General features: G+C 34.8%; 1 long non-coding RNA gene across 1 annotated transcript in view; it reads right to left on the bottom strand.

The window, feature by feature from the left end:
- Positions 1–2,387, bottom strand: part of LOC108661224 — an 11,861-nt gene extending 9,474 nt beyond the window's left edge. Inside the window, exon 1 of the long non-coding RNA XR_001926974.1 lies at positions 2,145–2,387. This is a non-coding gene — a long non-coding RNA (uncharacterized LOC108661224). The remainder of the gene's footprint in view (positions 1–2,144) is intronic.

Here is a 5,491-nt window from a genome sequence, read left to right as displayed (position 1 = left end):
GCGGGGTTTCGGGTTGACATTTCGGGCAATAAGTGTCTACCGGAACACCGCGGCGGTTGTCACGGGCTAGAGGGGAATACCGGGTCGTGACAAGGTAAGTTTCTAATGAAGTAAGGGCCCATGTAGCCTCTTGTCCTTGACTTGCGTTGCGCACCCATAATCCAAGTACAAGACTCTACACGGACTCCAACAACTCCGTTGACCACACAAGAATCCCTAGGACTCATTTAAACTTAGAGCTTTGATACCACATCTGTCACAGCCCAATTTTCAAGCCATGACCGGCCAAGGACCCAATGGGCTCAACCCACCAAGCCCAAGCAAGCCTACTTATTTGATCTTATACATTAATCCCTATTCCTTCAGAATCCAAAGCTCGAAATGTTTAAATACAATTTCTTTGAAAACGATTCATAAAACCCAATCATACATTCATAATGACATCATCCACAAATATATTCATTAATAGATTAACAATGATTCTTAATGTTCACATTAAATATTCACATACACATAATTAGACCTTGATCGTCAGTGGAGTGACTCTGGGCACGATTGATAACACTTAGTGTCACATTAAACCTACCGAGCAATGTACAGGGAGGAGCACCTCGTCCTAGAATCCAATCACCTTTAACTAAGGAAACCTAAAACATGAATTTTAAAAACGTGAGTATAAACTTAGTGAGTGAACATAGGAAGGGAACAAGCATCAATACGGGAGGTTTTAGAAATTATGATGCATTTATGTTGAAGACAATCCAATCTAACTCAATTTCTTGTCACAACGGAAATTTATCTTTGCTGCGGTGAAAATCAAGTGGAAACCATTTCTCAAGTTTTAACATTCAAAAATCAATGCAGCCACAATATAATTTCCAAAAACCTCTATATATATATATATCATATAGAAACATATATAACCACCGGCCTCGCCCCCAACTCTGTCTTAGCTTATGTGCACTACCACTCCGTACATAGCCAGGTCAGCACAGCTCATGTGCACTCATACACCGAACATGGCTGGGTCAGCACAGCTCGTGTGCACTTCTACACCGCACATGGCTGGGTCAGCATAGCTCATGTGCACTCCTACACTGCACATGGCTAGGTCATAATTATCACACAAAAATATCATTTAATGTATAATATACACATAAATATAATGTAAAAACTCATGAATTCATCATGTTCATATATCATAATATCAAAACATTTCATCAAAGGCTTGTTCCCATGCAACTTTTAAAGAAAAACCAACAAAATATTTCAAGTGGCTCAATCAAGCATAAAATCATTTATTCCAAAACATTTTAATGCAAGTTCACTCACCTGGCAACAACGAGATAGTAAGTTGCTATTTGTTCGGAGGTGTCTCTAACTATTTTCACTGGCCGATCGCTCATTATTTACTCCGACACGCCCCCACAATACTCTAACTTTATCTTTGCACTTCCTAACAATAATACGAACTCAATATATTTAATTACATATGTATACAAGCAGCACTTCAATCAATTAATCTTTACTCAAATTTATATTTTTCCTAATATCATGAAACCATCTTCAATTAACTCACATCTTAATACATTTTTACTAAAATTACTTATATCCATTGCTTACGTAATTCCTTAAATTATATCACCGGTAACTTAATTATGATGTCACGTGTCTACTTCAGCCTTTCTAAATAATTTCCACCCAAATCCATCTTATATTTCCACACATAATCCACATATATGGCAACAACAATCATTCTCACTTTCACTCAATTATTTCCTAGTTTACACGCATCGTTATCTATTTAACTTTCAATACTTTGTTTCTCAATCCTCCATCCACAATATTCCTTTTTCATTTCTTTCAAATGACATGCCATACAATTTTAACAATTTTCAACTAGCTTATGCAAGTAGATCCTTTCAACAACCATAATTTCCCACAATATTCAACCAACCGTAGGCTTTAAAACATAGTGTTAAGCTTACCATTTTCCTTTTCCACTTTGAATGTACCCATGGGTTTATTGGCTTACATGTTATCAATTTTTCTCCAATCAAGCCAATCTTTACCGCCACAAGAGATTTCTCTAAGTCACTAACTCATTTTCAAAGACTATTTAAGCCAAAAACAAGAATTCTTACCATTCCTTGCTTGAATCACCAAAACCAAGCTTTTTTTTCCTTTCTCTCTTTTTCTTTCTTCTTCTCCTAGAGTTTATATGTGCTGAAAATTAGGGTTAGAAGTTATAACTTTGGTGCACATAAAGTTGGGAGAAGAATAAAGCAAGAAGAGAAAAGAAATGAAAAGAAAACAAGGAAAGAAAATGAAAGAAAATTAATTTTCCATGGGAGAATGAGAGAATGGCGTTGCAAGCTTCAAGAATGAAGAAGAACATATCTTGCTGGGAGGATAAGGACTGTTTTGGGCTGAAGCTTTGACCTAACTTTATGCAAAATTACCATTTTACCCTTTAAGTTTCTTTCCATTTTAATTTAGTCCTCCCAACACTCATTTAACTCCAATTTCCTTCTATTATCTTTTTCTACATATGTACAAACAAAGTATGAAGTTGGTACTCCAACGCAGTGTCCCCATAATATTTAAAATATTTATTTACTTGAGCTATCTTTACTTAATAAAGACACGCGGCCCCATTAACGTCATTTTTCTCCGAAATTTTTCTCATTCTTCTTCTCCCCCACTTAGGTTGCCCATATACTCATTTTTCATGAAAAATTTTGAAACTGAATAAAATATTAATATTTTAATATTATTTTATTAATAAAATATTATTTTATTTTAAAAATTTTCTTTTGTCTCCTCTTGTCCCCTTGGTACCCAAAATACCTTATTATGCCTCAATTGACTTCCGAATCACTTTTTATCTCACAAATTCTTTTCTGAAAAAAAATTATTATTTTATTATTATTTTCTCGTGTGCAGAATATTTTATCCCAAACCATTCTTTTCATTTTTCATTATTTTTAAATATTATAATTAACCTCAATTGGCATCCAATAAGTTTTATTAGTCACTGAATCAAAGTACGGGGTATTATAATGGTCATTGGTCTCTAGGCTTTTAAATCACCCTATTGTTAGGGCAAAATGAGTGTTTAGAAATAAGGTAGATGAGCAAGGAATTGTTATTAAAAACAAAGCTAGATTTGTGGCTCAAGGATATACCCAAGAGGAAGGAATTGACTATGATGAAACCTTTGCCCCGGTTACTAGAATAGAAGCTATAAGGTTGTTGCTTGCATTTGCTTGCTTTATGAACTTTAAATTATTTCAAATGGATGAAAAAAATGCATTTTTAAATGGTTTCATTCAAGAGGAAGTTTATGTTGAACAATCCCCTGGATTTGAGGACTATGAAAAACTAGATTATGTGTTCAAACTTCATAAGGCTTTGTATGGACTAAAACAAGCTCTAAGAGCTTAGTATGAAAGACTTTCTAAGTTCTTAGTTGAAAAAGATTATGTTAAAGGCAACATTGATACAACATTGTTTATTAAAAGATACTTAAATGTTTTAATTATTGTTCAAATCTATGTGGATGATATTGCTTTTGGTGCAACTAATGAGGCTTTATGCAAGAACTTTGTTGAAGAAATGCAAGGTGAATTTGAGATGAGCATGATGGGAGAGTTGAAATTCTTTCTTGGGCTCCAAATCAAACAAAGTGGGGAAGGAATTTTCATCAGCCAAGAAAGATACATTCAAGACATGCTCAAAAAGTTTGACATGCTGAAGTCAAAATCAATTAGCACACTAATGAGTTCATCCACCAAACTTGAGGTTGATGAAAAGGGAAATGATGTTTAGCAAAAACTCTATAGAGAAATTTCTCAAACCAAATGGTGAAATCATCACAGTCCAAAGAGATTCGAGAGAAGAAAAAGGTTGAACATCCATTGGAAGAAAGTTTGCAAGTAGAAGTACAGAAGAAGAAGATAGTGTCCACTACTGAGATTAGAAAAACTGAAAAATCACAGACAAAGAAGGAATACAAAGCCGAGAAAAAGAAAAAAAAATCCTTCAAGAAAGTAAGACTTCATCTTTAAAATTTAGAAATAAATTTCTTGTGGATTAGTTCAAAAAGATCGAAAATGCACCTATTACTTGTGGTAAATCTATTGATTGGAGTATTTTTGAGGAGTCTCCTGAATTTCAAGTGGTTTTGTCAGATTATTTTGAAGAGATGAACCTGAAGAAATTTAGTACTTTCAAGAACCAATCCTACAATCCTAGTCTAGTTAAAGAATTTTATGCTAGCACAGCTTTAGATGAAGATGAATTGGAGGACTTAGAGGACTTTAGTAATGAAGGTTTAAATGTCTTTGTGAATGGGAAAGAGTTTGTTGTAACAGCAGCAGACTTAGGAAGTCTGCTTAAAATTGAATATGATGAGGGAGATTTTGAAATGCTTGAGAACTATGACCCTTCATCTCTATGGGAAATTATAATAGAAAAGAAAGAAAAGTACTCATCTAAAAGTAATGTCGGTCTCATTACAAGCCCCCAAATCAAAATTTTGCATTACTTTATTGCTGCAAACATTCATGGCAGAGGTGGCAGTTTGGCTATGTTAGTCTTCAGGACTTATGGTTCATGGAGCATGCTTTCAATGGTGCTCCATTCAATTTAGGCCGGTTCATGATAGAGAGAATGAGGGGAGCCTGTAGAGTTGACAAGATAAATCTACCGTATAGGAACATTATCACTTCCTTGGTACAGAAAAAGGGAATATGGAGCTCAAGGTATCAACTGAATTTAGTAAAAAGCAAGGACCAAGTTATATATCTTGGGAGTCTGCCTAGAAAAAGAAGCAGCCAAAGTAGAAGCACAGAAGTCTGCATCCACTGAACTAGTTCACATAGTAGAGGAGCAGTCGTGTAAAGAAAAAGAAAAACCAACTGGAAAAGGAAAGAAAATAATGGCCACCAAGACCAAGTTCCTCAAAAGAAGAAAATCCTCCAAAATAGCTGAAAAGGCTAGGCCATCAGCCATTTCTTCTCCTCAAGACCCCTTGAAAATTTTTGATAAATCATCACCTGAACCCTCACCACAAAAATCACCACCAGAACCTTCTCTTAAACCCCTAAATGTGCAATATGGCATTGATGAGTCCACTTCTTCACCCTCTTCAGAAAATGATTAAACATCCTTAGGATTTGATGATGACAAAAATGGGGAGAATTAGGGTACAAAGTTTAGGGAAGAACTAGAGGTAATTTAGGAACATTTGTCAAGCCCAACCTTAAATTATCTACCATGTTACACATGAGATTGATAGAGTGATTGTATATTTGAACAGCCTTGGAAGAATATTTAAAAGTCGGTATTGTGCTTAGAAGTATAAGTAAGTCGATTTATACCTCGAACTAATTAAAATAGGGATTTTAAGGTGAAATTAAGAGTTTCACAGTCCAGGGATGACTCAAAATGGTAATTCAAAGTTCGAGGATCAATTTGGAGTCAAACC

Source organism: Theobroma cacao, chromosome 3 (genome assembly GCF_000208745.1).
Source record: "Theobroma cacao cultivar B97-61/B2 chromosome 3, Criollo_cocoa_genome_V2, whole genome shotgun sequence".
In the NCBI taxonomy this organism is placed as follows: domain Eukaryota; kingdom Viridiplantae; phylum Streptophyta; class Magnoliopsida; order Malvales; family Malvaceae; genus Theobroma; species Theobroma cacao.
This window is presented reverse-complemented; position numbering and strand designations above follow the sequence as displayed.